Genomic DNA, 20,415 nt, shown 5'->3' with positions numbered 1-20,415 from the left:
CATTTCATGGTCCTCTCATTTTTGACAATTTTTGAAGCTTTGCATATTTTTCACAACTTTTAAGGCTCTTCATGTTTTTGAAAACCGCTTCATGCTCCTCCTATTTTTCAAACCGTATCATGCTCCTCATATTTTTCACACCTTTTGAAGCTCTTCATATTTTTCACACCTTTTCATGCTCTTCATTTTTTTCAACACTATTTGTTACTCCTCCTATTTTTTAGACCGTTTCATGCTCATCTAATTTTTGACACCTTTTGAAGCTCTTCATATTTTTCACACCTTTTCAGGCTCTTCTTTTTTTTCAACACTACTTGTTGTTCCTCCTATTTTTTAGACCGTTTCATGCTCCTCATATTTTTCACACCTTTTGAAGTTCTTCATATTTTTCCCACCTTTTCAGGCTCTTCATGTTTTTCAACACCAGTTCATGCTCCTCCTATTTTTCAGACCATTCATGCTCCTCATATTTTTGAAACCTTTAGAAACTATTCATATTTTTCACACCTTTTCCAGCTCTTCATGTTTTTCAACACCACTTCATGCTCCTCCTATTTTCAGATCGTTTCATGCTCCTCATATTTGACACCTTTTGAAGCTCTTCATATTTTTCACACCTTTTCAGGCTCTTCATGTTTTTGAACACTTCTTCTTGCTCCTCCTCTTTTTCAAACCCTTTCATGCTTCTCATATTTTTGACACCTTTTAAAGCTCTTCATATTTTTCACACCTTTTCAGACTCTTCATGTTTTTCAACACCACTTCATGCTCCTCCTATTTTTCAGACCGTTTCATGCTCCTCATATTTCTGACACCTTTAGAAACTCTTGATATTTTTCACACCTTTTCAGGCTCTTCATGTTTTTTAACACCTCTTCATACTCCTCCTATTTTTCAGACCGTTTCATTCTCCTCATATTTTTGACACCTTTTCAAGCTCTTCATATATTTCACACCTTTTCAGGTTTTTCATTTTTTTCAACACCGCTTCATGCTCGTCCTATTTTTCAGAACGTTTCATGCTCCTCATATTTTTGACACCTTTTGAAGCTCTTCATATATTTCACACCTTTTCAGGCTCTTCATATTTTTGAACACCGCTTCATGCTCCTCCTAATTTCAGACCGTTTCATGCTCCTCTCATTTCTGACACCTTTTGAAGCTTTGCATTTCTTTACACAACTTTTCAGGCTCTTCATGTTTTTGAACACTGCTTCATGCTCCTCCTATTTTTCAGACCGTATCATGCTCCTCATATTTTTCACACATTTTGAAGCTCTTCATATTTTTCACACCTTTTCAGGCTCTTCATTTTTTTCAACACTACTTGTTGCTCCTCCTATTTTTTAGACCTTTTCATGCTCATCTAATTTTTGACACTTTTGAAGCTCTTCATATTTTTTACACCTTTTGAAGCTCTTCATATTTTTCACATTTTTGAAGCTCTTCTTATTTTTCACACGATTTCAGACTCTTCATGTTTTTCAACACCGCTTCATGCTCCTGCTATTTATCATACCGTTGCATACTCCTCATATTTTTGACATGTTTTGAGGCTCTTCATATTTTTCACACCTTTTCATGCTCTTCATTTTTTTCAACACTATTTGTTACTCCTCCTATTTTTCAGACCGTTTCCTGCTCCTCATATTTTTCACACCTTTTGAAACTCTTTATATTCTTCTCACCTTTTCAGGCTCTTCATGTTTTTGAACAGCACTTCATGCTCCTCCTATTTTTTAGAAAGTTTCATGCTCCTCATGTATTTCACACCTTTTGAAGCTCTTCATATTTTTCACACCTTTTCAGGTTCCTCATGTTTTTGATCACCGTTTCATGCTCCTCCTATTTTTCAGACCCTTTCATGCTCCTCATATTTTTGACAACTTTTGAAGCTCTTCATATTTTTCACACCTTTTCAGGCTCTTCATGTTTTTCAACACCACTTCATGCTCCTCCTATTTTTCAGATCGTTTCATGCTCCTCATATTTGACACCTTTTGAAGCTCTTCATATTTTTCACACCTTTTCAGGCTCTTCATGTTTTTGAACACTTCTTGCTCCTCCTCTTTTTCAAACCCTTTCATGCTTCTCATATTTTTGACACCTTTTAAAGCTCTTCATATTTTTCACACCTTTTCAGGCTCTTCATGTTTTTCAACACCACTTCATGCTCCTCCTATTTTTGAGACCGTTTCATGCTCCTCATATTTCTGACACCTTTAGAAACTCTTCATATTTTTCACACCTTTTCAGGCTCTTCATGTTTTTTCAACACCACTTCATGCTCCTCCTATTTTTCAGACCGTTTCATGCTCCTCATCTTTTTGACAGCTTTTGAAGCTCTTCATATATTTCACACATTTTCAGGCTCTTCATATTTTTCAATACCGCTTCATGCTCCTCCTATTTTTCAGACCGTTTCATGCTTCTCATATATTTGAAACCTTTTGAAGCTCTTCATATTTTTCACACCTTTTCAGGCTCTTCATGTTTTTGATTACCGTTTCATCCTCCTCCTATTTTTCAGACCGTTTCATGCTCCTCATATTTTTCACACCTTTTGAAGCTCTTAATATTTTTCCCACCTTTTCAGGCTCTTCATGTTTTTCAACACCAGTTCATTCTCCTCCTATTTTTCAGACCATTCATGCTCCTCATATTTTTGAAACCTTTAGAAACTCTTCATATTTTTCACACCTTTTCCGGCTCTTCATGTTTTTCAACACCGCTTCATGCACCTCTATTTTTCAGACCGTTTCATGCTCATCTCATTTTTGACACCTTTTGAAGCTCTTCATATTTTTCACACCTTTTCAGGCTCTTCATGTTTTTGAACACCACTTCACGCTCCTCCTAATTTTCAGACCGTATCATGCTCCTCATATTTTTCACACCTTTTGACGCTCTTCATATTTTTCACACCTTTTCAGGCTCTTCATATTTTTGAACACGACTTCATGCTCCTCCTATTTTTCAGACCGTTTCATGCTCCTCTCATTTTTGACACCTTTTGAAGCTTTGCATATTTTTCACAACTTTTCAGGCTCTTCATGTTTTTGAACAGCGCTTCATGCTCCTCCTATTTTTCAGACCGTATCATGCTCCTCATATTTTTCACATATTTTGAAGCTCTTCATTATTTCACACCTTTTCAGGCTCTTCTTTTTTTTCAACACTACTTGTTGCTCCTCCTATTTTTTAGACCTTTTCATGCTCATCTAATTTTTGACACCTTTTGAAGCTCTTCATATTTTTTACACCTTTTGAAGCTCTTCATATTTTTAACATTTTTTGAAGCTCTTCATAATTTTCAAACGATGTCAGACTCTTCATGTTTTTCAACTCCACTTCATGCTCCTGCTATTTATCATACCGTTTCATACTCCTCATATTTTTGACACCTTTTGAGGCTCTTCATATTTTCACACCTTTTCAGGCTCTTCATGTTTTTGAACACAGCTTCATGCTCCTCCTATTTTTTCTACCGTATCATGCTCCTCATATTTTTCACACCTTTTGAAGCTCTTCATAATTTTCACACCTTTTCAGGCTCTTCATGTTTTTGAACAGCACTTCATGCTCCTCCTATTTTTCAGACCGTTGCGTACTCCTCATATTTTTCACACCTTTTGAAGCTCTTCATATTTTTCACACCTTTTCAGTCTCTTCATGTTTTCAACACCGCTTCATGCTCCTCCTATTTTTCAGATCGTTTCATGCTCCTCATGTTTTGACACCTTTTGAAGCTCTTCATAATTTTCACACCTTTTCAGGCTCTTCATGTTTTTGAACACTTCTTCATGCTCCTCCTCTTTTTCAGACAGTTTCATGCTCCTCATATTTTTGACACCTTTTGAAGCTCTTCATATTTTTCACACCTTTTCAGGCTCTTCATTTTTTTCCACATCACTTCATGCTTCTCCTATTTTTCAGACCGTTTCATGCTCCTCATGTATTTCACACATTTTGAAGCTCTTCATATTTTTCACACCTTTTCAGGCTCTTCATATTTATGAACTCGACTTCATGCTCCTCCTATTTTTCAGACCATTTCATGGTCCTCTCATTATTGACAACTTTTGAAGCTTTGCATATTTTTCACAACTTTTAAGGCTCTTCATGTTTTTGAACACCGCTTCATGCTCCTCCTATTTTTCAAACCGTATCATGCTCCTCATATTTTTCACACCTTTTGAAGCTCTTCATATTTTTCACACCTTTTCATGCTCTTTATTTTTTTCAACACTATTTGTTACTCCTCCTATTTTTTAGACCGTTTCATGCTCATCTAATTTTTGACACCTTTTGAAGCTCTTCATATTTTTCACATTTTTGAAGCTCTTCATATTTTTCACACAATTTCAGACTCTTCATGTTTTTCAACACCGCTCCATGCTCCTTCTATTTATCATACCGTTTCATACTCCTCATATTTTGACACGTTTTGAGGCTCTTCATATTTTTCACACCTTTTCAGGCTCTTCATGTTTTTGAACTCCGCTTCATGATCCTCCTATTTTTTCGACCGTATCATGCTCCTCATATTTTTCACACCTTTTGAAGCTCTTCATATTTTTCTCACCTTTTCAGGCTTTTCATGTTTTTGAACAGCACTTCATGCTCCTCCTATTTTTTAGAGAGTTTCATGCTCCTCATGTATTTCACACCTTTTGAAGCTCTTCATATTTTTCACACCTTTTCAGGCTCTTCATGTTGTTCCACACCACTTCATGCTTCTCCTATTTTTCATCCGTTTCATGCTCCTCATGTATTTCACACATTTTGAAGCTCTTCATATGTTTCACACCTTTTCAGGCTCTTCATGTTTTTGATCACCGCTTCATGCTCCTCCTATTTTTCAGACCGTTTCCTGCTCCTCATATTTTTGACACATTTTCAAGCTCTTCATATTTTTCACACTTTTTCAGGCTCTTCATGTTTTTCAACACCGCTTCATGCACCTCTATTTTTCAGACCGTTTCATGCTCATCTCAATTTTGACACCTTTTGAAGCTTTTCATATTTTTCACAACTTTTCAGGCTCTTCATGTTTTTGAACACCGCTTCATGCACCTCCTATTTGTCAGACCGTTTCATGCTCATCTAATTTTTGACACCTTTTGAAGCTCTTCATATTTTTAACATTTTTGAAGCTCTTCATAATTTTCAAACGATTTCAGACTCTTCATGTTTTTCAACTCCGCTTCATGCTCCTGCCATTTATCATACCATTTCATACTCCTCATATTTTTGACACATTTTGAGGCTCTTCATATTGTTCACACCTTTTCAGGCTCTTCATGTTTTTGAACTCCGCTTCATGCTCCTCCTATTTTTTCGACCGTATCATGTTCCTCATATTTTTCACACCTTTTGAAGCTGTTTATATTTTTCTCACCTTTTCAGGCTCTTCATGTTTTGAACAGCACTTCATGCTCCTCCTATTGTTGAGACCGTTTCATGCTCCTCATATTTCTGACACCTTTAGAAACTCTTCATATTTTTCACACCTTTTCAGGCTCTTCATGTTTTTTAACACCTCTTCATACTCCTCCTGTTTTTCAGACCGATTCATTCTCCTCATATTTTTACACCTTTTCAAGCTCTTCATATTTTTCACACCTTTTCAGGTTCTTCATTTTTTTCAACACCACTTCATGCTCCTCCTATTTTTCAGAGCGTTTCATGCTCCTCATCTTTTTGACAGCTTTTGAAGCTCTTCATATATTTCACACATTTTCAGGCTCTTCATGTTTTTCAACACCGCTTCATGCTCGTCCTTTTTTTCAGAACGTTTCATGCTCCTCAAATTTTTGACACCTTTTGAAGCTCTTCATATTTTTCACACCTTTTCAGGCTCTTCATATTTTTGAACACCGCTTCACGCTCCTCTATTTTCAGACCATTTCATGCTCCTCTCATTTTTGACACCTTTTGAAGCTTTGCATTTCTTTCACAACTTTTCAGGCTCTTCATGTTTTTGAACACCGCTTCATGCTCCTCCTATTTTTCAGACCGTATCATGCTCCTCATATTTTTGACACCATTTTAAGTTCTTCATATTTTTCACACCTTTTCAGGCTCTTCATGTTTTTCAACACCGCTTCATGCTCCTGCTATTTATCATACCGTTGCATACTCCTCATATTTTTGACATGTTTTGAGGCTCTTCATATTTTTCACACCTTTTCAGGCTCTTCATGTTTTTGAACACAGCTTCATGCTCCTCCTATTTTTTCTACCGTATCATGCTCCTCATATTTTTAACACCTTTTGAAGCTCTTCATATTTTTCACACCTTTTCAGGCTCTTCATGTTTTTCCACACCACTTCATGCTTCTCCTATTTTTCATCCGTTTCATGCTCATCTCAATTTTGACACCTTTTGAAGCTTTTCATATTTTTCACAACTTTTCAGGCTCTTCATGTTTTTGAACACCGCTTCATGCTCCTCCTATTTTTCAGACCGTTTCCTGCTCCTCATATTTTTGACACCTTTTGAAGCTCTTCATATTTTTCACACCTTTTCAGACTCTTCATGTTTTTCAACACCGCTTCATGCTCCTCCTTTTTTTCAGACCGTTTTTTGCTCCTCCTGTATTTCACACCTTTTGAAGCTCTTCATATTTTTCACACCTTTTGAAGCTCTTCATATTTTTCACATTTTTGAAGCTCTTCATATTTTCCACACGTTTTCAGACTCTTCATGTTTTTCAACATCACTTCATGCTCCTCCTATATTTCAGACCGTTTCATGCTCCTCATATTTTGACACCTTTTGAAGCTCTTCATATTTTTCACACCTTTTCAGGCTCTTCATGTTTTTGAACACCGCTTCATGCTCCTCCTATTTTTCAGACCGATTCCTGCTCCTCATATTTTTGACACATTTGAAGCTCTTCATATATTTCACAACTTTTCAGACTTTTCCTTTTTTTCAACACGACTTCATGCTCCTCCTATTTTTCAGACCGTTACATGCTCATCTCATTTTGACACCTTTTGAAGCTCTTCATATTTTTCACACCTTTTCAGGCTCTTCATGTTTTTGAACACCGCTTCATGCTCCTCCTATTTTTCAGACCGTTTCATGCTCCTCATGTATTTCACACCGTTTGAAGCTCTTCATATTTTTCACACCTTTTCAGGCTCTTCATGTTTTTGATTACCGTTTCATCCTCCTCCTATTTTTCAGACCGTTTCATGCTCCTCATATTTTTCACACCTTTTGAAGCTCTTCATATTTTTCCCACCTTTTCAGGCTCTTCATGTTTTTCAACACCAGTTCATGCTCCTCCTATTTTTCAGACCATTCATGCTCCTCATATATTTGAAACCTTTAGAAACTCTTCATATTTTTCACACCTTTTCCGGCTCTTCATGTTTTTCAACACCGCTTCATGCACCTCTATTTTTGAGACCGTTTCATGCTCATCTCATTTTTGACACCTTTTGAAGCTCTTCATATTTTTCACACCTTTTCAGGCTCTTCATGTTTTTGAACACCACTTCACGCTCCTCCTAATTTTCAGACCGTATCATGCTCCTCATATTTTTCACACCTTTTGACGCTCTTCATATTTTTCACACCTTTTCAGGCTCTTCATATTTTTGAACACGACTTCATGCTCCTCCTATTTTTCAGACCGTTTCATGCTCCTCTCATTTTTGACACCTTTTGAAGCTTTGCATATTTTTCACAACTTTTCAGGCTCTTCATGTTTTTGAACACCGCTTCATGCTCCTCCTATTTTTCAGACCGTATCATGCTCCTCATATTTTTCACACCTTTTGAAGCTCTTCATTATTTCACACCTTTTCAGGCTCTTCTTTTTTTTCAACACTACTTGTTGCTCCTCCTATTTTTTAGACCTTTTCATGCTCATCTAATTTTTGACACCTTTTGAAGCTCTTCATATTTTTTACACCTTTTGAAGCTCTTCATATTTTTAACATTTTTGAAGCTCTTCATAATTTTCAAACGATTTCAGACTCTTCATGTTTTTCAACTCCACTTCATGCTCCTGCTATTTATCATACCGTTTCATACTCCTCATATTTTTGACACCGTTTGAGGCTCTTCATATTTTTCACACCTTTTCAGGCTCTTCATGTTTTTGAACACAGCTTGATGCTCCTCCTATTTTTTTCTACCGTATCATGCTCCTCATATTTTTCACACCTTTTGAAGCTCTTCATATTTTTCACACCTTTTCAGGCTCTTCATGTTTTTCAACACCGCTTCATGCTCCTCCTATTTTTCAGACCGTTTCATGCTCCTCATATTTTTGACACCTTTTGAGCTCTTCATATTTTTCACAACTTTTCAGCCTCTTAATGTTTTTAAACACCGCTTCATGCTCCTCCTATTTTTCAGACCGTTTCATGCTCCTCATATTTTTCACACCTTTTGAAGCTCTTCATATTTTTCACAACTTTTCAGGCTCTTCATGTTTTTGAATACCGCTTCATGCTTCTCCTATTTTTCAGAACGTTTCATACTCCTCATAATTTTGACATCTTTTTAACGTCTTCATATTTTTCACACCTTTTCAGGCTCTTCATGTTTTTCAACACCACTTCATGCTCCTCCTATTTTTCAGACCGCTTAATGCTCCTCACGTATTTCACACCTTTTGAAGCTCCTCCTATTTTTCAGACCATTTCATGCTCCTCATATTTTTGAAACCTTTTGAAGCTCTTCATATTTTTCACACCTTTTCAGGCTCTTCTTATTTTTGAACACCGCTTCATGCTCCTCCTATTTTTGAGACCGTATCATGCTCCACATATTTTTGACACCTTTTGAAGCTTTCCATATTTTTCACACCTTTTCAGGCTCTTCATGTTTTTCAACACCACTTCATGCTCCTCCTATTTTTCAACCGTTTCATACTCATGTAATTTTTGACACCTTTTGAAGCTCGTCATATTTTTCACACCTTTTGAAGCTCTTCATATTTTTCACACGTTTTCAGGCTCTTCATGTTTTTCAACACAGCTTCATGCTCCTCATATTTTTCAGACCGTTTAATCCTCCTCATGTATTTCACACCTTTTGAAGCTCTTCATATTTCACACCTTTTCAGGCTCTTCATTTTTTTCAAATCCACTTCATGCTCCTCCTATTTTTCAGACCGTTTCATGCTCATCTCATTTTTGACACCTTTTGAAGCTCTTCATATTTGTCACACCTTTTGAAGCGCTTCATATTTTTCATATTTTTGAAGCTCTTCATATTTTCACACGTTTTCGGACTCTTCATGTGTTTCAACACCGCTTCATGCTCCTGCTATTGTTCAGACCGTTTCATGCTCCTCATATTTTTGACACGTTTTGAGGCTTTTCTATTTTTCACACCTTTTCAGCTCTTCATGTTTTTGAACACCGCTTCATCCTCCTTCTATTTTTCAGACCATTTCATGATCCTCATATTTTTGACACCTTTTGAAGCTCTTCTAATTTTTCACACCTTTTCAGGCACTTCATGTTTTTGAACACCGCTTCATGCTCCTCCTATTTTCCAGACCGTTTCATGCTCCTCATATTTTTGACACCTTTTGAAGCTCTTCATATTTTTCACACCTTTTCATTCTCTTCATGATTTTCAACAGCATTTCATGCTCCTCCTATTTTTCAGACTGTTTCATGCTCATCTTATTTTTGACACCTTTTCAAGCTCTTCATACTTTTCAAAACTTTTGAAGCTCTTCATATTTTTCACATTTTTGAAGCTCTTCATATATTTCACACCTTTACAGGCTCTTCTTTTTTTTCAACACCACTTCATGCTCCTCCTATTTTTCAGACCGTTTCATGCTCATCTCATTTTTGACACCTTTTGAAGCTCTTCATATTTTTCACAACTTTGAAGCTCTTCATATTTTTCTAGCCTTTTCAGGATCTTCACTTTTTTGAAAAACGCTTCATGCTCCTTGTATTTTTCAGACCGTTTCATGCTCCTCGTATTTTTGACACCTTTTGAAGCTCCTCATATTTTTCACACCTTTTGAAGCTCTTTATATTTTTCATACCTTTTGAAGTTCTTCATGTATTTCATACCTTTTCAGGCTCTTCATGATTTTCAACACCGCTTCATGCTCCTCCTATTTTTCAGACCGTTTCATGCTCATCTCATTTTTGACACCATTTGAAGCTCTTCATATTTTTCACACTTTTTCAGGCTGTTTATAGTTTTCAACACCGCTGCATGATTCTCCTATATTTGAGACCATTTCATGCTCCTCATATTTTTGACATTTTTTGAAGCTCTTCATATTTTTCACACCTTTTGAAGCTCTTCCTATTTTTCACAGGTTTTCAGGCTCTTCATGTTTTTCAACACCGCTTCATGTTCCTCCTATTTTTCCGACCGTTTCATGCTCATCTCATTTTTGACACCTTTTGAAGGTCTTCATATTTTTCACACCTTTTGAAGCTCTTCATATTTTTCACTTCTTTTCAGGCTCTTCATGTTTTTTAACACCGCTTCATGCTCCTCATATTTTTCAGACCGTTTCATGCTCCTCATATTTTGACATCTTTTGAAGCTCTTCACATTTTTCACACATTTTCAGGCTCTAAATGTTTTTCAACACCGCTTGATGATCCTCCTATATTTCAGACCGTTTCATGCTCCTCATATTTTTGACACCTTTTGAAGCTCTTCATATTTTTCACACCTTTTCAGACTCTTCATGTTTTTCAACACCGCTTCATGCTGCTCCTATTTTTCAGACCGTTTCATGCTCATCTCTTTTTTGACAACTTTTGAAGCTCTTCATATTTTCATACCTTTTGAAGCTCTTCATATTTTTCACACGTTTTCAGGCTCTTCATGTTTTTCAACACCGCTTCATTCTCCTCCTATTTTTCAGACCGTTTCATGCTCCTCATATTTTTGACACGTTTTGAAGCTCTTCATATTTTTCACTCCTTTTCCGTCTCTTCTTGTTTTTCAACACCGCTTCTTGCTCCTCCTATTTTTCAGACCGTTTCATGCTCCTCATATTGTTGACACCTTTTGAAGCACTTCATATTTTTCACACCTTTTCAGGCTCTTCATATTTTTGAACACCGCTTCATGCTCCTCCTATTTTTCAGACCGTATCATGCTCCTCTTTTTTTTCACACATTTTGAAGCTCTTCATATTTCTCACACGTTTTCAGGCTCTTCATGGTTTTCAACAACGCTTCATGCACCTCCTATTTTTCAGAACGTTTCATGCTCATCTCATTTTTGACACCTTTTGAAGCTCTTCATATTTCTCACACCTTTTCAGGCTCTTTATGTTTTTGAACACCGCTTCATGCTCCTCCTATTTTTCAGACAGGTTCATGCTCCTCATATTTTTGACACCTTTTGAAACTCTTCATATTTTTCACATCTTTTGAAGCTCTTTATATTTTTCACACATTTTCAGGCTCTTCATGTATTTTAACACCCCTTGTTGCTTCTCCTATTTTTCAGACCGTTTCATGCTCCTCATATTTTTGACACCTTTTGAAGCTCTTCAAATTTCTGACACCTCGTCAGTCTCTTCATGTTTTTCAACACCGTTTCTTGCTCCTCCTATTTTTCAGACCGTTTCATGCTCCTCATGTATTTCACACCTTTTGAAGCTCTTCATATTTTGCACGCGTTTTCAGGCTCTTCATGTTTTTTCACAACCAATTCATGCTCCTCCTATTTTTCAGACCGTATCATGCTCCTCTTTTTTTTCACACCTTTTGAAGCTCTTCATATATTTCACACCTTTTCAGGCTCTTCATTATTTTCAACACCACTTCATGCTCCTCCCACATTTCAGACCGTTTTACACTCATCTCATTTTTGACACCTTTTGAAGCTCTTCATATTTTTCACACCTTTTGAAGCTCTTCATTTTTTTCACACGTTTTCAGGCTCTTCATGTTATTCAATACCGCTTCATGCTCCTCCTATTTTTCAGACCGTTTCATGCTCCTCATATTTTTCACACCTTTTGAAGCTCTTCATATTTCTCACACCTTTTCAGGCTCTTCATGTTTTTCAACACCGCTTCATGCTCCTCCTATTTTTCAGACCGTTTCATGCTCCTCATATTTTTGACACCTTCTGAAGCTCTTCATATTTTTCACACCTTTTCAGGCTCTTCATGTTTTTGAACACCGCTTCATGCTCCTCCTAATTTTTAAACCGTTTAATGCTCCTCATGTATTTCACACCTTTTGAAGCTCTTCATATATTTCACACCTTTTCAGGCTCTTCATTTTTTTCAACACCGCTTCATGCTCCTCCTATTTTTCAGAACGTTTCATGCTCATCTCATTTTTGAAAACTTTTGAAGCTCTTCATATTTTTCACAAATTTTCAGGCTCTTCATGTTTTGGACACAGCTTCATGGTCCTCCTATTTTTCAGAACGTTTCATGCTCCTCATGTATTTCACACCTTTTGAAGCTGTTCATATTTTTCACACCTTTTCAGGCTCTTCATGTTTTTCACAAGATTTCAGTCTCTGCATGTTTTTGAACACCGCTTCATGCTCCTCCTATTTTATAGACCGTTTCATGCTCCTCATGTATTTCACACCTTTTGAAGCTCTTTATATTTTTCACACCTTTTCAGGCTTTTCATGATTTTCAACAACGCTTCATGCTCCTCCTATTTTTCAGACCGTTTCATGCTCATCTCATTTTTGAAACCTTTTGAAGCTCTTCATATTTTTCACACATTTTCAGGCTCTTCACGTTTTTGAACACCGCTTCATGGTCCTCCTATTTTTCAGAACATTTCATGCGCCTCATGTATTTCACACCTTTTGAAGCTGTTCATATTTTTCACACCTTTTCAGGCTCTTCATGTTTTTGAACACCGGTTCATGCTCCTCCTATTTTTCAGACCGTATCATGCTCCTCATATTTTTCACACCTTTTGGAGCTCTTCATATTTTTCACACCTTTTCAGGCTCTTCATGTTTTTCGACACCGGTTCATGCTCCTCATATTTTTCAGACCGTTTCATGCTCCTCATATTTTTCACACCTTTTGAAGCTCTTCATATATTTCACACCTGGTCAGGCTCTTCATTTTTTTCAACACTACATCATGCTCCTCCTATTTTTCAGACCGTTTCATGCTCATCTCATTTTTGACACCTTCTGAAGCTCTTCATATTTTTCACACCTTTTGAAGCTCTTCATATTTTTCACAAAATTTCAGTCTCTGCATGTTTTTGAACACCGCTTCATGCTCCTCCTATTTTCAGACCGTTTCATGCTCCTCATGTATTTCACACCTTTTGAAGCTCTTCATATTTGTCACAACTTTTCAGGCTCCTCATGTTTTTCAACACCGCTTCATGCTCCTCCTATTTTTCAGACCGTTTCATGCTCCTCATATTTTTCACACATTTTGAAGCTGTTCATATTTTTCACACCTTTTCAGGCTCTTCATGTTTTTCTACACCACTTCATGCTTCTCCTAATTTTTAAACCGTTTAATGCTCCTCATGTATTTCACACCTTTTGAAGCTCTTCATATTTTTCACACCTTCTCAGGCTCTTCATGTTTTTGAACACCATTTCATGCTCCTCCTATTTTTCAGACCGTTTCATGCTCCTCATATTTTTGACACCGTTTGAAGCTCTTCATATTTTTCACAACTTTTTAGGCTCTTCATGTTTTTCAACACCACTTCATGCTCCTCCTATTTTTCAGACCGTTTCATGCTCCTCATATTTTTGATCTTTTGAAGCTCTTCATATTTCTCACACTTTTTAAGGCTCTTCATGTTTTTCAACATCGCTTCATGCTCCTCCTATTTTTCAGACCGTTTCAAGCTTCTCATGTATTTCACACCTTTTGAAGCTCGTCATATTTTGCACACGTTTTCAGGCTCTTCATGTTTTTTCACAACCACTTCATGCTCCTCCTATTTTTCAGACCGTATCATGCTCCACATATTTTTCACACCTTTTCAGGCTCTTCATTATTTTCAACACAACTTCATGCTCCTCCCATTTTTCAGACCATTTTTTACTCATCTCATTTTTGACACCTTTTGAAGCTGTTCATATTTTTCACACCTTTTGAAGCTCTTCATGTTTTTGAACACCGTTTCATGCTCCTCCTATTTTTCAGACCGTTTCATGCTCCTCATATATTTCACAACTTTTGAAGCTCTTCATATATATCACACCTTTTCAGGAACTTCATGTTTTTCAACATCTCTTCATGATCCTCCTATTTTTAAGACCATTTCATATTCCTCATATTTTTGACACCTTTTGAGGGTCTTCATATTTTTCACACCTTTTCAGGCTCTTCATGTTTTTGAACATTGTTTCATGCTCCTCCTATTTTTCAGACCGTTTCATGCTCATCTCATTTTTGACACCTTTGGAAGCTGTTCATATTTTTCACACCTTTTGAAGCTACTCATATTTTTCACACCTTTTCAGGCTCTTCATGTTTGTCAACAGCGCATGATACTCCTCATAATTTTCAGACCGTTTCATGCTCCTCATATTTTTCATACCTTTTGAAGCTCTTCATATTTTTCACACCTTTTGAAGCTCTTCATATTTTTCACACGTTTTCATACTCTTCATGTTTTTCAACACCACTTCATGCTCCTTCTATTTTTCCCACCGTTTCTTGCTCCTCATGTATTTCACACCTTTTGAAGCTCTTCATAATTTTCCCCTCCTTTTCACGCTCTTCATGTTTTTGAACACCGATTCAGGCTCTTCCTATTTTTTAGACCGTTTCATGCTCCTCATATTTTTGAAACATTTTGAAGCTCTTCATATTTTTCACACCTTTTCAGGCTCTTCATGTTTTTGAACACCGCTTCATGCTCCTCCTAATTTTGAGACCGTTGCATGCTCCGCATATTTTTGACACTTTTTGAAGCTCTTCATATTTTTCACACCTTTTCAGGCTCTTCATGTTTTTGAACACCGCTTCATGCTCCTCCTATATTTCAGACCGCATCATGCTCCTCATATTTTTCACACATTTTGAAGCTCTTCATATTTTTCAAACCTTTTCAGGCTGTTCATATTTTTGAACACCACTTCATGCTCCTACTATTTTTCAGAGAGTTTCATGCTCCTCATGTATTTCACACCTTTTGAAGCTCTTCATATTTTTCACACCTTTTCAGGCTCTTCATGTGTTTCAACACCACTTCAGGCTCGTCCTATTTTTCAGACCTTTTCATGCTCATCTCATTTTTGACACCTTTTGAAGCTCTTCATATTTTTGACACAATTTCAGGCTCTTCATGTTTTTTAACACCGTTTCATGCTCCTCCTATTTTTCAGACCATTTCATGCTCCTCATATTTTTGACACTTTTAGAAACTCTTCATTTTTTAACACATTTTCAGGCTCTTCATGTTTCCAACACGGCTTCATGCTCCTCCTATTTTTCTGAACGTTTCATGCTCCTCATATTTTTCTCACCTTTTGAAGCTTTTCATATTTTTGACACCTTTTCAGACTCTTCAAGTTTTTCAACACCGCTTCATGTTCCTCCTATTTTTCAGACCGTTTCATGCTCCTCATATGTTTTCACACCTTTTGAAGCTCTTCATATTTTTCACACCTTTTCAGGATCTTCATGGATTTGAACACCACTTCATGCTCCTCCTCTTTTTCACATCTTTTAAGCTCTATATATTTTTCACACCTTTTCAGGCTCTTCATGTTTTTGAACTCCACTTCATGCTCCTCCTATTTTTCAAACAGTTTCATGCTGCTCATGTATTTCACACCTTTTGAAGCTCTTCATATTTATCACACCTTTTCAGGCTCTTCATGTTTTTGAACACCGCTTCATGCTCCTCCTATTTTTTAGACCGTTTCATGCTCCTCATATTTTTCACACCTTTTGAAGCTCTTCACATTTTTCACAACTTTTCAGGATCTTCATGTTTTTGAACACCGCTTCATGCTCCTCCTATTTTTCAGACCATTTCATGCTCCTCATGTATTTCACACCTTTTGAAGCTCTTCATATTTTTCACATCTTTTCAGGCTCTTAATGTTTTTGAACAAGGTTTGATGCTCCTCCTAATTTTCTGATCGTTTCATGCTCATCATATTTTTGACATCTTTTGAAGGTTTTCATATTTTTCACACCTTTTCTGGCTGTTCATGTTTTTAACAACTCTTCATGCTCCTCCTATTTTTCTGACCGTTTCATGCTCCTCATGTATTTCACACCTTTTGAAGCTCTTCATATTTTTCACACCTTTTCAGGCTCTTCATGTTTTTCAACTTCGCTTCATGTTTCTCCAATTTTCAAACCATTTCATGCTCCTCATATTTTTGACACCTTTTGAAGTTCTTCATATTTTTCACACCTTTTCATGCTCTTCATGTTTTTGAAGACCGCTTCATGTGCCTCCTATTTTTCAGACCGTTTCATGCTCCTCATATTTTTGACACCTTTTGAAGCTCTTCACATTTTTCACCCCTTTTCAGGCTCTTCATGTTTTTGAACACCTCTTCATGCTCCTCCTATATTTCACACCTTTTGTAGCTCTTCATATTTTTCACACCTTTTCAGGCTCTTCATGTTTTTTAACACCGCTTCATGCTCCTCCTATTTTTCAGACCGTTTAATGCTCCTCCTGTATTTCATACCTTTTGAAGCTCTTCATATTTTTCACACCTTTTCAGGCTCTTCATGTTTTTCAACACTGCTTCATGCTCCTCCTATTTTTCAGACCGTTTAATGCTCCTCATGTATTTCACACCTTTTGAAGCTCTTCATATTTTCACACCTTTTCAGGCTCTTCATGTTATTCAACAACACTTCATGCTCCTCTTATATTTCAGACCGCTTCATCCTGATCTCATTTTTGACACTTTTTGAAGCTGTTCATATTTTTCACATCTTTTGAAGCTCTTCATAATTTTCACACGTTTTCATGCTCTTTATGTTTTTCAACACCGCTTCATGCTGCTCCTATTTTTCACACCTTTTGAAGCTCTTCATATTTTTCACACCTTTTCAGGCTCTTCATGTTTTTGAACACCGCTTCTTGATCCTCCTATTTTTCAGACCGTTTCATTCTTCTCATATTTTTGACACCTTTTGAAGCTCTTCATATTTTTCACACCTTTTCAGGCTGTTCATGTTTTTCAACACTGCTTCATTCTCCTCTTATTTTTCAGACCGTTTTATGCTCCTTATATTGTTCACACCTTTTGAAGCTCTTCATATACTTCACATCTTTTCAAGCTCTTCATATTTTTCAAACCTTTTGAAGGTCTTCATATTTTCACAGTTGTTCAGGCTCTTCATGTTTTTGAACACCGCTTCATGCTCCTCCTATTTTTCAGACCGTTTCATGTTCCTCATATTTTTGACACCTTTTGAAGCTCTTCATATTTTACACACCTTTTCAGGCTCTTCATATTTTTGAACACCGCTTCATGCTCCTCCTATTTTTCAGACCGTTTCATGTTCCTCATATTTTTGACACCTTTTGAAGCTCTTCATATTTTACACACCTTTTCAGGCTCTTCATATTTTTGAACACCGCTTCATGCTCCTCCTATTTTTCAGGCCGTTTCATGCTCCTCATATTTTTGACACCTTTTGAAGCTTTTCATATTTTTCACAACTTTTCAGGCTCTTCATGTTTTTGAACACCACTTCATGCTCCTACTATTTTTCAGAGAGTTTCATGCTCCTCATGTATTTCACACCTTTTGAAGCTCTTCATATTTTTCACACCTTTTCAGGCTCTTCATGTGTTTCAACACCACTTCAGGCTCGTCCTATTTTTCAGACCTTTTCATGCTCATCTCATTTTTGACACCTTTTGAAGCTCTTCATATTTTTGACACAATTTCAGGCTCTTCATGTTTTTTAACACCGTTTCATGCTCCTCCTATTTTTCAGACCATTTCATGCTCCTCATATTTTTGACACTTTTAGAAACTCTTCATTTTTTAACACGTTTTCAGGCTCTTTATGTTTCCAACACGGCTTCATGCTCCTCCTATTTTTCTGAACGTTTCATGCTCCTCATATTTTTCACACCTTTTGAAGCTTTTCATATTTTTGACACCTTTTCAGGCTCTTCAAGTTTTTCAACACCGCTTCATGTTCCTCCTATTTTTCAGACCGTTTCATGCTCCTCATATTTTTCACACTTTTTGAAGCTCTTCATATTTTTCACACCTTTTCAGGATCTTCATGGATTTGAACACCACTTCATGCTCCTCGTCTTTTTCACATCTTTTAAGCTCTATATATTTTTCACACCTTTTCAGGCTCTTCAAGTTTTTGAACTCCACTTCATGCTCCTCCTATTTTTCAAACAGTTTCATGCTGCTCATGTATTTCACACCTTTTGAAGCTCTTCATATTTATCACACCTTTTCAGGCTCTTCATGTTTTTGAACACCGCTTCATGCTCCTCCTATTTTTCAGACCGTTTCATGCTCCTCATATTTTTCACACCTTTTGAAGCTCTTCATATTTTTCACAACTTTTCAGGATCTTCATGTTTTTGAACACCGCTTCATGCTCTTCCTATTTTTCAGACCATTTCATGCTCCTCATGTATTTCACACCTTTTGAAGCTCTTCATATTTTTCACATCTTTTAAGGCTCTTCATGTTTTTGAACAAGGTTTCATGCTCCTCCTAATTTTCTGATCATTTCATGCTCATCATATTTTTGACATCTTTTGAAGGTTTTCATATTTTTCACACCTTTTCTGGCTGTTCACGTTTTTTAACAACTCTTCATGCTCCTCCTATTTTTCTGACCGTTTCATGCTCCTCATGTATTTCACACCTTTTGAAGCTCTTCATATTTTTCACACCTTTTCAGGCTCTTCATGTTTTTCAACTTCGCTTCATGTTTCTCCAAATTTCAAACCATTTCATGCTCCTCATATTTTTGACACCTTTTGAAGTTCTTCATATTTTTCACACCTTTTCATGCTCTTCATGTTTTTGAAGACCGCTTCATGTGCCTCCTATTTTTCAGACCGTTTCATGCTCCTCATATTTTTGACACCTTTTGAAGCTCTTCACATTTTTCACCCCTTTTCAGGCTCTTCATGTTTTTGAACACCTCTTCATGCTCCTCCTATATTTCACACCTTTTGTAGCTCTTCATATTTTTCACACCTTTTCAGGCTCTTCATGTTTTTTAACACCGCTTCATGCTCCTCCTATTTTTCAGACCGTTTAATGCTCCTCCTGTATTTCATACCTTTTGAAGCTCTTCATATTTTTCACACCTTTTCAGGCTCTTCATGTTTTTCAACACTGCTTCATGCTCCTCCTATTTTTCAGACCATTTAATGCTCCTCATGTATTTCACACCTTTTGAAGCTCTTCATATTTTCACACCTTTTCAGGCTCTTCATGTTATTCAACAACACTTCATGCTCCTCTTATATTTCAGACCGCTTCATCCTGATCTCATTTTTGACACTTTTTGAAGCTGTTCATATTTTTCACACCTTTTGAAGCACTTCATAATTTTCACACGTTTTCATGCTCTTTATGTTTTTCAACACCGCTTCATGCTGCTCCTATTTTTCACACCTTTTGAAGCTCTTCATATTTTTCACACCTTTTCAGGCTCTTCATGTTTTTGAACACCGCTTCTTGATCCTCCTATTTTTCAGACCGTTTCATTCTTCTCATATTTTTGACACCTTTTGAAGCTCTTCATATTTTTCACACCTTTTCAGGCTGTTCATGTTTTTCAACACTGCTTCATTCTCCTCTTATTTTTCAGACCGTTTTATGCTCCTTATATTGTTCACACCTTTTGAAGCTCTTCATATACTTCACACCTTTTCAAGCTCTTCATATTTTTCAAACCTTTTGAAGGTCTTCATATTTTTCACAGTTGTTCAGGCTCTTCATGTTTTTGAACACCGCTTCATGCTCCTCCTATTTTTCAGACTGTTTCATGCTCCTCATATTTTTGACACCTTTTGAAGCTCTTCATATTTTTCACACCTTTTGAAGGTCTTCATATTTTTCACAGTTTTTCAGGCTCTTCATGTTTTTGAACACCGCTTCATGCTCCTCCTATTTTTCAAACTGTTTCATTCTTCTCATATTTTTGACACCTTTTGAAGCTCTTCATATTTTTCAGACCTTTTCAGGCTCTTCATGTTTTTCAGCACCGTTTCATGCTCCTCCTATTTTTCAGACTGTTTCATGCTCCTCATATTTTTGACACCTTTTGAAGCTCTTCATATTTTTCACACTTTTCAGACTTTTCATGTTTTTGAACACCGCTTCAGGCTCCTCCTATGTTTCAGACCGTTTCATGCTCCTCATATTTTTGAAACCTTTTGAAGTTCTTCATATATTTCACACCTTTTCAGGCTCTTCATGTTTTTAAACACCTCTTCATTCTTCTCCTGTTTTTCAGA

Source organism: Dama dama, unplaced genomic scaffold (genome assembly GCF_033118175.1).
Source record: "Dama dama isolate Ldn47 unplaced genomic scaffold, ASM3311817v1 ptg000057l, whole genome shotgun sequence".
In the NCBI taxonomy this organism is placed as follows: Eukaryota; Metazoa; Chordata; class Mammalia; order Artiodactyla; family Cervidae; genus Dama; species Dama dama.
The sequence above is the reverse complement of the archived record's forward strand: the minus strand, read 5'-3'. Positions refer to the sequence as shown.